This window comes from Schistocerca nitens, chromosome 2 (genome assembly GCF_023898315.1).
Source record: "Schistocerca nitens isolate TAMUIC-IGC-003100 chromosome 2, iqSchNite1.1, whole genome shotgun sequence".
In the NCBI taxonomy this organism is placed as follows: Eukaryota; Metazoa; Arthropoda; class Insecta; order Orthoptera; family Acrididae; genus Schistocerca; species Schistocerca nitens.
In genome coordinates, this window is record NC_064615.1 from 17,280,659 (window position 1) to 17,297,868 (window position 17,210).

At 37.7% G+C, this 17,210-nt stretch overlaps 1 non-coding gene across 1 annotated transcript; it reads left to right on the forward strand.

Moving 5' to 3' along the window:
- Positions 1-16,014: 16,014 nt before the first annotated feature.
- LOC126237744 (U6 spliceosomal RNA) lies at positions 16,015-16,119 on the forward strand. Its single transcript, XR_007545196.1, has one exon. It is a non-coding gene; the product is annotated as a U6 spliceosomal RNA (small nuclear RNA).
- Positions 16,120-17,210: the final 1,091 nt, after the last annotated feature.

The window sequence follows — 17,210 nt, forward strand, 5'->3', positions numbered from 1 at the left end:
TGCAGATTCCTTGACTTGCGCCATCGGGTGGTGGGTTTCCGGGTTCTGCTTAATAGGTCAGGAGTCCACTACACACAGGAGGTGGCTACGCGGGTAGCGGGGGCTGTGTGGAAGGGACTGGGCAGTTTTATAGGTTAGAGTGTCTCAGGGAACCACAGAAGGGGCGTCAGTCTAAAAGTGGGAGGGTAAAACACAGTAAGATTGGTATTGTTGTAGTAAAATGTCGTAGCCGTGTTGGAAAAGAACCAGAGCTCCAAGCCCTGATAGAAAGCACTCAAATATAGAGCTAGCTAAAGCTGGAAATAAGTTCAGCCGAAATTTTTTCAACCGATCTAACAGTGTTCAGGAAGGATAGATTAAATACAGTTGGTGGTGGAGTATTTATTGCTGTCAGAGGTAGTTTGCCTTGTAGCGAAATTGAAGCAGATAGTTCCTGTGAAATAGTATGGGTAGAGGTTATACCTGACAATCGGACTAAACTATTAACTGGATCGTTTTACCGAACCAACTCAGAAGACATAGTTGCTGAACAGTTCAGAGAAAACTTGAGTCTCATTTCAAATAAGTACCCCGCTCATACAATTATAGTCGGTGGTGAGTTCAATCTACCCTCGATATGCTGGAAAAATTACACATTTAAAGCCGGCGGCAGGCATAAAACATCATCCGAAATTGTACTGAACTCTTTCTCAGAAAATTATTTTGAACAATTAGTTCATGAGCCCACTCGAAGCGTAAATGGTTGCGAAAGCATTCTTGACATTTCAGCAACAAATAATCCTGGACAAATAGCGAGTGTTGTGACGAATACAGGGATTAACGACCACAAGGCAGTTGCTGCTAGGCTGATACCGTAACCTCTACAACCATCAAAAAGAAACGCAAAGTATATCTATTTAAAAAAGCTGATAAAAATGCTCTTAACGCCTTTTTAAGAGACAGTCTTTACTCCTTCCGATCTGATCATGTAAGTGTAGAAAAGATGTGGAATGTTTTCAAAGAGATAGTATCAACAGCGATTTAGAGATATATACCACATAAATTAATAAGTGATGGTACTGATCCCCCATGGTACACATAACGGGCCAGATCTTTGTTGCAGATGCAACGAAAAAAGCATGCCAAATTTAAAAGAAAGCAAAATCCCCAAGATTGGCAAAGTTTTACGGAAGTTCGAAATATAGCGCCTACTTCAATGCGAGATGCTTTTAATAATTTCCACAACGACATTCTGTCTCGAAATCTGGCAGAAAACCCAAAGAGATTCTGGTCATACATAAAGCACACCAGTGGCAAGACGCAATCAATACCTTCACAGTGCAATGACAACGGTGAAGTCACTGGTGACAGTGCCACTAAAGCAGAGTTGTTAAACACGGTTTCCCGAAACTGCTTCACCAAAGAACACAAAGAAAATATTCCTGAATTCCAATCAAGAACAACTCCTAAGATGAGAAACATAGAGGTCGATATCCTCGGTGTAACAAAGCAGTTTAAATCACTAAATAAAGGCAAGGCCTCCGGTCCACATTGTATACCAGTCATGTTCCTCTCAAATAAAAGAGCTCCATATTTAGCAATAATATACAACCACTCGCTCACAGAAAGATCCGTACCTAAAGACTGGAAAATTGCTCAAGTCACACCAATACCCAAAAAGGGAAGTAGGAGTAATCCGCTCAATTACAGGCCTATATCACTAGGGTCGATTTGCAGTAGGGTTTTAAAACATATATACTGTATTCGAACATTACGAAGTAGCTCGAAGAAAACGATTTATTGACATATAGTCAGGACGGATTTCGAAAATATCGTTCTCGTGCAACACAACTAGCTCTTTATACTCACGAAGTAATGAGTGCTATCGACAGGGGATGTCAAATTGATTCGATATTTTTAGATTTCCAGAAGGCTTTCGACATCGTTCCCCACAAGCGTCTTCTAACCAAACTGCGTGCCTACGGAGTATCGCCTCAGTTGTGCGACTGGATTCGTGATTTCCTGTCAGAAAGGTCACAGTTCGTAGTAACAGACGGAAAGTCATCGAGGAAAACAGAAGTAATATCCGGCGTTCCCCAAGGAAGTGTTATAGGCCCTCTATTGTTCCTGATCTATATTAACGACATAGGAGACAATCTGAGTAGCCGTCGTAGATTGTTTGCAGATGATGCTGTCATTTACCGTTTTTTTAAGTCATCAGATGATCAAAACGACTTGCAAAATGATTTAGATAAGATGCCTGTATGGTGCGAAAAGTGGCAATTGACCCTGAATAAGGAAAAGTGTGAAGTTATTAACATGAATACTAAAAGAAATCAGCTAAATTTCTATTAAGCGAGGGATGTAAATTCAACTAAATACTTAGGGATTACAATTGCAAATAACCTAAATTGGAACGATCACATAGATAATATTGTGGATAGAGCAAACCAAAGACTGCGATTCATTGGCAGAACACTTAGAAGGTGCAACAGGTCTACCAAAGAAACTGCTTACACTACGCGTGTCCGCTGTATTCTGGAGTACTGCTGTGCGGTGTGGGATCCGCATCAGGTGGGACTGACGGATGTCATCGAAAAAGTACAAAGAAGGGCAGCTTGTTTTGTATTATCGCAAAATAGGGGAGATAGTGTCACAGACATGATACTTGAATTGGAGTGGCAATCATTAAAACAAAGGCGTTTTTCGTTGCGACGAGATCTTCTCATGAAATTTCAATCACGTTTTCTCCTCCGATTGCGAAAACATTCTTTTGGCACCCACCTACATAGGGAGAAATGATCATCACGATAAAATAAGAGAAATCAGGACTCGCACAGAAAAATTTAAGTGCTCGTTTTTCCCGCGTGCCGTTAAGAGTGTAACGGTAGAGAGACAGCATGAAGGTGGTTCACTGAACCCTCTGCCAGGCACTTTATTGTGAATAGCAGAGTAAACACGTAGATGTAAATGGATGATCATATGTAGACCAGATGTGGCTTAAATTCAGAGAAATAGTATCGGCGGCGATTGAGAGTTTCATACCGAATAAATTAATAAAATATGGTACTGATTACTCTTGGTACACAAAGAAGGACAGAACTATATTGCAGTAGCAACGAATAAATCGTGGCAAATTTAAAAGAACACAAAAGCTCCAGTGGTGGCAGTGTTTTACCTAAGCTGGAAAATTGTTGCGGACTTCAATGCGATATACTTTTGATAGCTTCCACGACGGAACTCTGTCTCTAAATCAGACGGAGAATCCAGATACATTTTGGTCCTACTTACAGTACACCAGCTACCAGGCACACTCCGCGAAAGCGGTTGTAATATTCCCGGTGACAACGCCACTACAGTGGAGTTATTAAACATAGTTTTCCGGAATTTCTTCACCGGAGAAGACAAAGTAAATATTCCAGAATTACAATCAGGAACAGCTGTCAACACGAGTAACTTAGTAGATACCCTCACTGTGGAGATGCTGCTTAATAAAAGGAAGTCTTCCAGGCCAGATAACATATGAATTAGGTTCCTTTTAGAGTACACTGACAATAAAAGAATACTTAGCAACTATATACAATCGCTAGAACGATGAAAGTGGCACAGGTCACATCAGGGCTCAGTAAAGGAAATCTGAGTAATCTGATGAAGACTATATCACTGACATCAATTTGCATCAGGATTTTGGAACATAGTTTACTGTCTTAGAATATTTGAATTCTAATAATAAAAATAAAAGTAAATAATAATATGTCGGCAGCTGGTATTTTCCTGTGATCTCTCCACGGCCATCGATTAAGCAGATCATAACACTCTCTTAAAGAAGCTCTAGTTTTCTGAAATTGATGGCTTTACACACTGCTGGTTTCAGTCATACTTCACAAACAGGATGTAAAAGGTTGTGCTATATAATTCAGACAATGACAAAAAGGGAGAAAATTTTATGTACTGGTATAAAATTAAATCACAAAGGGAGTCCCACAGGGTTCAATTTTAGGTCCACTCTTATTCCTTATATATGTGAACGACCTTCCACATAGCGTTCTATAAGAAAATCAGGTACTTTTTGTAGACAATATTAGTGTTATAATAAATGCCATTAGCGAGAAAGCAACCGAAAAGTTAGTAAATGGTATTTTCAAGGAATGTGGTTCTCTGAAAACGGACTCTCCCTATATTTAGCAGAAACGCACTACATTCAGTTCTGTCCAAAAAATAGTCATAACAACTGTTGCTATAGCACATGAGCAGGAGTCAGTAAATAGTAGAGAATGCTCCAATTGTTAGTATGTACATATCAATGAAAATTTGAACTGGAAGACACATATTACTAAGGTCCACACAAAATTAAGTTCAGCTATTTTTCCTCTTAGTATAATTGCTAATTTTGGGAAAAAGTATCAACCTCTTGACGTATTTTGCATATTTTCCACTCAATAATGTCGTACAGAATAAAGAAAATACTGACTACACAAAAGCTAGCTGTAAGAATTATATGTGGTATTCATCCACAGACATCATGTAGTTACTTCTTCAAGGAGCTAGGCATCCTAACTGCGCCATCATATACCCACTATTAGAAATCGTTGTAAATAACCCATCACAATTTCAGAACAGTGGTGTACATAGCCACATCAATGTAGGGAAAAATGACATTTATTAACCGATGTTAAAGCTGTCAGGGGCTAATAGAGGGTTTGATAAGCACAATAAAAATTTTTGATCATTTCTCCAATAACATGAAATGTCTGATAGGTAGCAATGCAAGTTTTCAATCTAATTGAAAATCATTTCTCCTGGACAACTCCTTCGATCCACTGAAGAATTTCCCCCTTAAAATCTGGTTGCATTGCATAAGGAGGAATCAAATGATAATGTGCTCATTAATGTTAACACTACTCCTGTACACACATCCCATAAACTGACTCATTCCAAATCATTTCAATAAAGGAATCGTTTAGAAGAGCTATTCAACAAACACCTAAGTAACTAGCTAACTAACCTTGGAGGAACCAATCTGTTGACTCATAGAATGAATACAGAAAATATCATTCTTGTGTACCACAACTAACTCTTTATTTCCTCAAGGCAATGGGTGCTATCAACAAGGGATATGAAACTGATTCCATATTTATTAATTTCCAGATGGCTTTCGAAATCGTTTGTCAGAAGCGGCTCCTAATCAGTAGCCACAGCTCATAGTAAATGACAGACAATCATAGAGTAAAATGGAAGTTATGTCTCCCATTCCCTTAGGAAGTGTTATGGGCCTTCTGCTATTCCTAAATCATATAAACGACTTAGGAGACAATGTGAACAGTCCTCTTAGATAGTTTGCAAATGAAGCTGTCATTTACTGTCTAATAAAGTCATCAGTAGATTAAAACCAATTGCTCAATGATTCAGACAGGATATCTGCATGATTTAGAATGTGACCATAAATAAGGAAAAGTGTGAGGTCATCTAAATGAGTAATAAAAGGAATCCATTAAATATTGGTTATACGAAAAAACAAATCTGAAACCTTTTAATTCATCAAAATACTTTGAGATTACAGTTATGAATAACTTTAAATGGATTGATCGCATAGATATTGTTGTGAGGAAAGCGATTCAAAGATGAGGATGTACTGGCAGAACAATTGGAAGATGCAGCAGTTCTGCTATAAAGATTCCCTACACCTTGCTTATCCATCCTCTTCAGGAGTATTACTGCACAGTATATCAGACAGGGTTGAGGGAGGATACCAAAAATTTCAAAGAATGGCAGTTCTTGTATTAAGGGGATGGCAATAATTAAAATAAAAGCGTTGGACTTTGTGGAGAGATCTTATCCCCGCATTTCAGTCACAACTTTTTCTTCGAATTCAAAAACAGTTTGTGGCTCCAACTTGCATTGTGAGAAATGATCACCATCATAAAATAACATATCAGAGCTTTCAGAGAAAAATTTAAGGGTTCATTTTCCTTATGTGCTGCTCAAAACTAGAACAGTAGAGAAATATCTGAAGATGGCTGGCAGACCCTCTGCCAGGAACTCTTGTGTCAGTTGGGGAGTAGTCGTGTAGATTTATATGAAGATGACTTTTATATAGCTCACTTTCTTACTTTAAATGAAGAGGTCAACAGATTATTTAGGGTACTAGTATATAACGATCACCCTAGCATGCTTCCATTCACACCTAGTTTAATTTTTCATTTTGTCTGGTATTTGCAGGGGCTTAAGAATTACATGAAGATGTAAAATGTGCATTTCATAGAAAAGTGATGGTAGCCATATTTCTGTCTCTGTAGTTCAGCCCTGCACGATGGTGGCTACAAGTGGCATGTGATTTGGAATGGGTTGGTTATTCTCATTCAGTCAAGGGCCTCTGAACACAATAATCCAAGAGATGATTCTTCCTCGTATGTTGCTGCGACAGTGGATGTTCTCTTCAATATAATTCAACAAATTAGGGGACAAACTGTGCATTTGGTGGGCCTTCCTTTAACGCTTCCCATCCTGACCACCATTCTTGCATTCCATTACCATACTCTACCACTTGCAATACTTGAGTACTGTTGCATAATAGCACACATTAAGTAATCGTTACATCAGGCAGTAAGTTTCGTCTTTCTATAGAGAGCTGGAGAGGACAAAATTTGTAGAGCAGGACATAGTCTATAACTCGAGTTTATATAAAACATTATTGAGTTTATGAAGGTGCTATTCTGAGACGATACCCATATCACAGCAGAGGAATCTTGGCAGCCACATTAAACTAGTCAGAAAGAATGACAATGTAAAGATAATGTTCCATGACAGAATTCGTGCAACCAGCACCAAAAATTGTAGAAAAGTGGCTATGCATCAAGATATGATCCAAATACATTGGTGCAATATTGATACCTCACACAAGACATATACCAAAAAATAAATGAAGAACTACAAATGTAACAGTTTCCCATTTATAAAAGAAAAGATACCACCAAAATTTCCTCACAAGTGGACACAACAATGCTATTATGAAATCCAAGCATTGTGAAGTGCTCTATTGGAGAACATGTTTACTGCAAGATACTGCCAGTTGACAAACTGCCTTGACTAAAATAACAAAAACATCCTGTAAATATTTTTCTATTTTAATTTTATTTAATTTAGATATTTAATTTGTTGTCTAATTTTTAAAAAGAATTATTGTATTACAAATTAACCAAAAAATAGAAATAAATCTTTCTTTTGTACATTCGACCACAATTGTAGTCTTTTACAGTATTTCTTGTACAAATTCATCATTAGAACATTTATAATTTTTCTATTTTGCTTTCTTCACTAGAATCAGAATCATTGTTTTTTGCCATAAGAATCTTTTTTATATATTAGTGCCTACTACTTTTGTATGAATCTTTTAATTCTACAAATGCATCTTTTACTTTGTTGTAAACAGTAATTTCTATACAACCAATTTACGTAAAATTACATCCAAACATGATACTTGGGACTCTTTATCTAGTATATGATTTGAATTCTCTCTTGTATATTGGTAATGCATTTTATTCCTGCAAAGTGGATCTAAAATCTAAATATTTTTATCTACCTCCGTTTATAGATACAAAAAATTAGTATAAATAAATTTAATTAAAATAAATGCAAGCACCAGTTATTCCTTAAGATGTCACACCTTAGGAAACAGATGTATATATTTATATAACAAACGAAATTATAGCAAGGGAATGGGATCTGCTATTATTTAGTTATTTAGGACAAAATGTTTATCATATTTACTCTGCAGAAGGTGAAAATATAATTCATTATTTTTATATTCTTTGGAGATTATCATATTTGTAAATATATAACATATTTCATAGGAGTGAATAAAGAATATCCCAAATTAATGTTAGATTTTTGTAAAGAATAATTAAGTTATCCAAAAAGTTTGATACAATTAAAATAGTCATAAAAAATTAAAGTATAAACACAACCTTTATTTGTTCTTATTTTATGTTATTTTAATTCTATTTAATTTAACTTTAACCTTTAGTTTAGATGTACTTTTATTTCAAAATTTTTTTCTAACCATTAATTAGGACAGTAACTATCTTCAACATTTTTGTATTTTAAAATATATGTAGTCTTTCCTTGATATACTTCAATAGTCATGCTGGAAATAATTCGCTCTAATTCTTGTTGTGAAGTTTCTAGTCGTTTACAATCTTTATATTTTCGATTATTTCTTTAGCTTTTTTCTTTACACAATAAACTCCTTGTTTTCGAAAATCGGCTCTATTTTTAAATAAATTGATCTACAAAATTAATGTCCTTTTAAAAGTACAATAAATATGCTTTTATTTGCAGGACTTTAGCATAACAAAACGTTCTAGCAACAATATATACTGTTTTTACATTTTGTTCACAGAACAAAGTGTAAATTAATATAGTTTGCGTGGAAGTGTATGTTCTTATATAACTACCTGACATTAAAATGTAGGCAGACAGATGGACACTAACCGGAAAAAGCCGCCTATACTGTCGCAAGCCAGCACCCAGCATTATACTACTACCAGTAATGACGTAACTTCCTGAAACCATCTGAAGATGAACCTGAAAAGGTTCGAAAACCGGTTCATGGAATAAAACGTAATTATTCAAAAATGTGACTGGTTGCAGTTCCGTATAACTTATTTACACTCAATATACAGTCATGGTTCTAAAATATCCGCAATGAATAAGCATAATAAGAAATGAAGCAATTTCTGGATTACTGCAGGTGCTATCTGCAACTTGGAGAACACATTTTCTAGAGATATTTGGCATTTGTTACATATCTGTCTCACTTTTACCATCAGCAATGTATGGGAGGAAGCACAATATGTGTGTGTAATGTGTTGACTATGTGAGAAACCTATAACCCCCACCACATTAATGCAACTAACTGAGAAAAAGTAACTATTTATAACTTATATAATCAATATTAGAATCTAACAAAACTGTAATAACAGTAGTAATTATCTTTTGAAAATAATTTAGTTTTGTGGCTGAAACAGAATCGAATCGTTTAGCTCTTTAATTTCATTATACCTCTCAGGGAGTAATTACTCCTAGGTTGGGAACCACTGCTCTAGGTCAAGGGGACTCTATGATAGTTTGAATGGGGGACAAGCTGGGGTGTATGAAGTATTTTAAATATTTTGGAATATGAATGGCTACTTGTAAGTAGTCATAAAAGAGTTCCAGTTCCGACCCTGTTAAAAACCTGCTTAATACCAAGTTTTAACTCATTTTCTTGAAATAAAAGCACCTGACTAGGCTATATTTTTCCTTTTCCTATAAGTCAGGAGTGAGATCTACAGTCCGCCTTTGAGCCTGGATATCGGTGCTCTTGCTTCAGATCACTCACCCAATGAAAACTGGAATTTCATCAGATTCTCAAGTGCGAATATGATTCTTGTATCACAATTAGTGATGGTCTTTGGAGCGCCAAGATGAGACAGACGACAGGGAACCCAAGTGAAAAATTTGTATATAATATGTTTCACCGTTAGAAGCGAAAACTGACAGGGGTTGATACGTACGAGGGAAAGGATGGAAGAGGAGGACCTCAGATGATAAGTTGCTTGTGTAGAAAAATGTTCTCGAACTGGCCATGTGTAGAACGCTATTGTTGTATGCAGATACATTATTCTAACTCCGTTCATCCAGCACTTTTATGAAGTTACTCTGTATTTTTACTGTGTCATTATGATGAACAGTTGTGGCGTTCGCTGGGTTATTCGATGGTTTGGTATTTTATTAATTTGTAAATGAAAATGATAATCTTATTTTAATACATTACTTACTAAATAATTTTTGTCCCAGCTTACGATTTGGTCAAGCTGCTAAAGAACTACAAGTTAACGTCATGTTAAAGTGTTGTATGTAAGTTGTGTAAGTGTCACTAAATCACAGTTCATACAACAGATTCTATACAACTATTGATTATGATGGGAACAGTTATCTTCATCAAAATGATCATTAAAACCACCGAATATCAGCCGCACACAACACTGACATATGTTACCTGAAACGATATTCTTCGCAGCTCGTGCCTAATTAATTTCGGCTCCATACATCAGCTAAAAAAGTTTGTTATAAGGATCGTGCTATGAGCACTGTTTTTAAAGAACCAATCTCATTCGAACTATTTTCATTAAAATGAGTTCGGGACCACCGGTGCACATTTATTTTTACACATTTTTATTACCTTCGGCATTTATCTCTGCAGAGTTGCGTAATTTGAATTTGCCGCTGAGATAATAGCTAAGATGGCGGCAGACAATTGATAGAGACTTTCTATTGTTAGAGCAAATAGGATATTTGAAATGCTTATTAAACTTTACTTTCGTACTGTGTACTTCATCACGCAAACATTTGATTTTTTTCTAAGGAAAACATAGGCAAAAAACGCGATACAAATCGCTATCATCAATGGCTGCGCTCCTTGCAGCGGAAAGAAATAATTAACACAGATAATGCTTACTGAGAGAGGAATTCAAGTTACAAATAATTATTCACTCATATTTATAATAATAATGAACTCTATTCTCAAGTAATAATTAACAAATAATTACAATTTCTTAACAGACCTCAGTTCGATATGTGTCTTGCGTCCTGAACCTACAAAAGCCAACCAACAAAAGGTAAAAACAAAGGAAGACAAACGCAAGGAACTTACAATTATCATTATCTTTGTATGATACACACCGTTATGTCCAATTACATCATAAAATATTATATAAATAATTAATATTTATCATCGTTTTCACTGTTTTTTCATATGTTGAGTAAATAATGTTTATAACTGTTAGAGGCACAATTTCCTCTCGTCGCACTGTAGCTAAAATTTATTTTGTGGATGTTACACAGTTCACAAAAATACATCAGAGAGACTGAAACTATCATCACTGTCATCATCATCTCCTTCGAAGGATTAGATGTTGTAATCACATGTTCCAATCTGCATCTTCCATCCATCTGTCCATCTCCAATGATGGCTGCCTTCTCTCTGTTTCCATTCTGCCGATAATTCATTATTTTTTTGGCAATCTGTTTTCTGTCATTCTGTCAACATGATCCTTCCATTTCATTCTGTTCTCTTCTCTCCTGTCATTAACTGAACAATTTTTTAAATCTGATCTTATTGTTTCATTCCTTATTTTATACATTTCATTACAGCCTCTTACAAATCTCATTAACTTCATCTCTGCTGCTTATTACTGTCTGCAATTTGGAACCATATACAACAGTAGATATGCCATAACTTTATAGACTTTCATTTGTGTTTCTTTTCTTCTTTTTATTTCTAAAGTTCTTCCAGTTGTTCAATCAGCATATAGCAGCTTATTTATCGGTACACTAGCTCCTATTTTCATTTTTTAGAGTATTTCATCTTTATTCTTCTATACATAAATGAAATAAAGTAGGTGCAGACTACATCCTTGTCTAACACCCTGATTTATTAAAATTTCTTGTCATTTTCAAACCTGAACTTGTAATTATTTTTGTATTTACATATATATTGCTTATAGTATTGACAAGATGTTTAGGAAAATGTTTTATTTCTAATATTTCCAGCAAAACAGGTCTTTTTATCTTATCTGAGGCTTTCTCAAAACCAAGAGTTAATTATAACTGATAAAGTTAAGATATTATTCATTTACTGATTGCCAAACTTAGTTCCTTGTATATAGAAAATTTCTTAATTTTACAAAAAAAAATTGAATTCTATTAGTACAATTTTTTATTTCTACAATCAGCATATAGGGTGTAATCAAAGAAGCGAGCTATGAAAAATAGCGAATACTATAGGGTCTCGAATATTTGGCTTTAGTCTACAAAGTCCTTCATAGTTTATAAAAATGCACCTTTCTGAATCCATATGCACGCAGGTATCTGCCTCAAATCCCCTATACTTCCTGCAGATCTGTGCAACATCACGAAAAGTTAGGATTTTCTTCTGTGCTATGTGAATCATTTCAAGTTAACCTGTAAATAAGTAAAAAATGATAACTTTCTTAAAATGTGTAGAATATTTTTATTCTTAGATTTGTTTTTCTGTAGTCAGTTTGAAATTTACACTGCAGTTCATTAAGATACTTGCTATATTAAAAGGACAGGATTTTAATGAGCCCCAGTGTACACTTTAAAACTGATTACTGAAAACGAAATCTAAGAATAGAAATATGCTACACATTTTAAGAGCTCGGCATGAATTGTTGGTGAGGTGGCTTGCATGCTCAGCGATAACGGTAGCTGTACTGTAGGAGGGATTTCTGTTGAGAGGCCAGACAAACGTGTGGTCCCTGAAGAGAGGCAGCAGCATTTTCAGTAGTCCAAATGCTTGACTGATCTGGCTTTGTAACATTAACGAAAACAGCCTTGCTGTACGTTCTGTGCCATGCTGAAAACAAGACGAAATTACAGCCGTAATTTTTCCCAAGGACATGCAGCTCTAGCATATGTTTAATAAATCTTGGGTCTCCAAATGGGGACCACTGAGGAGAAAGTAGTCATCAGGAGAAATAAAACTGGCATTCTAAAGATTGGAATGTGGAATGTTAGATCCCTTAATCAGGTATGTAGGTTAGAAAATTTAAAAAGGGAAACGGATGGGTTGAAATTAGATATAGTGGGAAATTAGTGAAGGTTGGAGGCATGAATTCTGTTCAGGTGAATACAGGGCTACATATACGAAAACAAACAGAGGTAATGCAGAAGTAGGTTCAATAATAAATAAGAAAATCTGAATGCAGGTAAGCTACCATTAACAGCCTACTGATGGCTTTATCGTGGCCAAAACAGACAAGTAGTCAGCACCTACAATTGTAGCATAAGTTTAAATGTCAACTGACTCCATCGATGGAGACATTGAAGAGATATTTGATGAGATAAAAGAAATTACTCAGATAGTTAAGGGAGAGTAAATTTTAATTGTAACAGGGGATTGGAATTCGATATTAGGAAAAAGAAGAGAAGGAAAAATAGCAGGTTAATGTGGACTGGGGGAAAGAAATGAAAGAGGAGGCCACCTGGTAGAATTTTGTACAGAGCATAATTTTATCTTTGGTCATATGTGGTTTAAGAATCATGGAAGGAATTTGTATACGTTGAAGAGACGTGGTGACACCGGAAGGTTTCAGATTGATTGCGTAACTGGAGGACAGAGCTCTCGGAACTGTACGACGTTTCCACGGGTAGATGTTGACTCTAACAACAAATGAAATGAGCGTGTGCCATTGTTGGCTGGGAGGCCCCATCTGGGGAAGTTCTGCCGCTGAGCCTTATTTCAGTCGACGCCACATTGGGCGACTTGCATGCCGGTTATGATGATGAAATGATGATTAGGAAAACACCCAGTCCACAAGTGGAAAAAATCTATTACCTGGATGATAATCGAACCCGGTCCCGTAGCATGGGAGGCAAGCATGTTACCATCCAGATAAGCAGGCGTACATTCTGACTACAATTTAGTGGTTATGAAATGTTGATGAAAAATGAAGACATTGCCTTAAAGGTAGGAGACAGGACGCGGGCAAGCTGAAAGAACCAGAGGCTGGTTGGTCTGCCTTTGCAACATCAACCAAGATGGCCTCGCTTTCAGAGGAAGCATTAAGCAATAATTGACAAAAACAGGAGATAGAACTACCATAGAAGATGAATGGGTAGCTTTAAGACATTAAATAGTATAGGCAGGAGAGGGTCAGATGGGTAAAAAGACATGTCTAGTAGAAATTCTTGGGTATCACAGGAGATACTGAATTTGATCTATGTAAGGAGGAAATATAAAAATGAACCAAACGAAGCAGGCGAAAAGGAAGACAAACAAGTATAAATTAAGACTGGTGGGAGGTGCGAAATGGCTAAGCAAGAATGTCTGGAGGACAAATGTAAGGATATAGAGGCACATGTCGTTAGGGGAAGGTAGATACCACCCACAGGAAAATTAAAGAGGCCTTTGGAAAAAAGAAAAACAACTGCATGAATATCAAGAGATCAGATGGGAAAACCAGTGCTCAGCAAGGAAGGGACAGCTGAAAGCTGGAAGAACCATACAGACTGTCTACACAAGGGAGATAGACTTGAAGATTATATTAGAAATTAAAGAGAATGTAGGTAAACATGACGTGGGAGATACGATATTGCGAGAAGAATTTGTCAGTGTACTGAAAGACCTAAGTCGAAACAAGGCTCTGGGTGTATACGACGTTCCGTCAGAATTGCAGATAGCGTTGGGAGAGCCACCCACTACAAAAGACTTTTATCTTGTGAGCAGTGTGTATGAGACACGCGAAATACCCTTTGGCTCATAGAAGCATATAACAATTCCAGTTGAAAAGGAAGCGCGTGCTGACAAGTTTAGTAAGTCATGGCTGCAAAATACTTACACGAATTCTTTACAGGAGAAAGAAAAGTCTGGTAGAAGCCGGCCTTGAAAAAGGTAGGTCTGGATTCTTGGGAAATATAGGAATAGCTGAGGCAACACTGACTTAAAAGATAAGTTAAGGAAAGGCAAACTTCCGTTTATAACAATTGTAGACTTACAGAAAGGGTTTGAAATGTTAACTGGAATACTCTTAAATTCTGAAGGCAGCAGTGGTAAAATACATGGAGCAACTTGTGCAGAAACCAGACGGCAGTTTAAGAGTCGAAGGCCAAGAAAGGGAAGCAGTGGTTGAGAAGGGAGTGATGTTATTCAATCGGTACATTGACCGAGCAGTGAAGCAGACGAAAAAAAGATTTGGAGTAGGAATTAAAGCCCAGGGAAAAGAAATAAAAACTTTGAGGTTTGTGGATGACACTGTAATTCGGTCAGCGACAGCACAGGAGTTGGAAGAGCAGCTGAATGGAATGCACTTTGTCTTGAAAGGAGGATATAAGATGAACATCAACAATAGCAAAATAAGGATAATAGAATAAAATAAAGTTGAATTAAACCACGTGATTCTGAGGAATTAGATTGGGAAATGAGACACTTTAAGCACTAGCTCAGTTTTGTTATTTGCACAGCAAAATAACTCATGATGGCCAAAGTAGAGAGGTTATAAAGCGTGGGCTGGCAACGGCAAAGAAAGCGCTTCTGAAGCTGGGAAATTTGTTAACATCGAATTCAAATTTAAATGTTTGAAATCTTTTCTGAAAGCATTTGTATGGCACATAGCCATGGAAATGAAACGTAGATGATAAACAGTTTAGAAAAGAATAAAATAGAAGCTTTTGAAATGTGGTCCTATAGAAGAATACAGAAGATTACATGGCTACCTCACATAAGTAATGAGGACGTAGACAACAGAACTGGGGAGAAAAGAAATTTGTGGCACAACTTGACTAACAGAAGGTATTGATGAGACATCGAGGACTTAAAAATTAAGTGTTGGAGGGAAGTGTGGAGGGTAAGAATCGTAGAGGGAGACGAGGAGATGAACACACTAAGTAGGGTCAGAAGGATGTAGGTTGCAGTAGTCACTCAGAGGCAAGAGGCTTGCATAGGATAGAGTGGCATGGAGAACTGTATCAAACCACTCTTAGGACTGAAGACAACAACAACAACATTAAGAGGTCAGAAGATTTGGACTGGAAAATTAAATCGGTGCATTATTAAAGTAGAAAGGAAGGCTATAGATTTTTTATTTTCATCTTTCCAGTCAGCAGGAACAACACGAGAGGTTTAGTTCTTTCTGCCTGGGGAACAGACTTAAATGGAAACTAATTGTTCATTCTTTTAGCAGATCGCCATCATTCGTGGTGCAGTAAAGTACTTGCCTAGGCGGGACATTTACTAAAATCGGAAATGAAATGAAATGATCGTATGGCATTGTTGGCCGGGAGGACCCTGCGGGGAAATTCGGCCGCCGTATTGCAAGGCCTTTTTAGCTGACGCCCCTTCGGCGACTTGCGAGGCAGTGATGATGAAATGATGATGAAAGACACACAACACCCAGTCATCACGAGGCAGAGAAAATCCCTGACCCGCCGGGAATCGAAGCCGGGACCCCGTGCGCTGGAAGCGAGAACGCTACCGCAAGACGACGAGCTGCGGACACTAAAATCGGAAAAATGCAGAGAAGATTAACATGGTCCCTAGGCAAGGATGACATGCAAACTCGTGAAGCGAAAAAAAGTAATTAGCGTCGCTTCCTCCAGTTCGCATAATCAAGGGTTCGATTCGCGGCTGGGTTGGAGGTCTTTGTTTACTCGAGCACTGGGTGTTTGTGTCGTCCAGATCATTTCATCCCATCCTCATCGACACACAAGTCGACAAAGTGGCGTCAAATAGAAGTACTAGAACCACGCTGCTGAAGAACCCCAGGTGGGATATCTCAGCCAGTGATGTCACCCTATCGTTTCATTTCATTTCTTTTAATATACTGTACTGGAATAAGATTTAGAACTCTATTTCTGTTACGAGTAAAGTCTTACGAAGAGCCGATGGAAAGGCAACTAATCTCCGTGGTGGGGGAAGGGGGTGGGGCAACCAAATGAAATGCCCCTTGGGTGGAAAATTATTCTTGACAAGGTCTATCTTGCATCAACACCTCGTAAACGTGGGAGTTACTTCAATCATTCTGCGTTAACGTGTTCTGCAGCCTGCGACACTACATGGAAACAAATCACAAAAACTGTCAGCCTGTCAAGGCCTTGGCAATTACTCTCTAGTCGTCGTTTGCCGTAATTTGTATTGGCTTTAATATGCTTGGAATGGAGTTCGGTAGTCCTTAAAGCCTGTCGAGGCAGAATCAGTGCCTTAGGGTAAGACACGCAGCCACACAAGGCGAATACCTCCCAGGACGCACGCACGCCTCGCCTTCCTGGTAATGCGGCTCACCTTCTGGCTGGATGCGTCATGCCTCCGCGCTGCTCCGCTGCTGAGTGCTGTTGCGAAAGCCGAGAGCCGTGCGGGGCACGGCACGCTGACCCTCGCTCGCTGATCCCCCCTGCGGGCTTCCCACGGCTCTGTCCTCTAGCCGGAGACGTCGCCTTTCTGCGCCAGAAATCTCGCGCACTGTTGCATTTGCAGTCTCGAGGGAAAAAAAAAAGAAGCTGCGAGCATGAAACTTCGTGATGTTGTTAGTTCTTCTCCACAGTCGCCATTCACCACGACACAAGTTTTCCAGCGATGCCTTGGCTGATTGATCGTTGGTTGGTTGTTGGAGTTAAAGAGACCAAAAAGCGAGGTCATCAGTCCCTTCATCCTATATGTATCGAACCAGGAACAA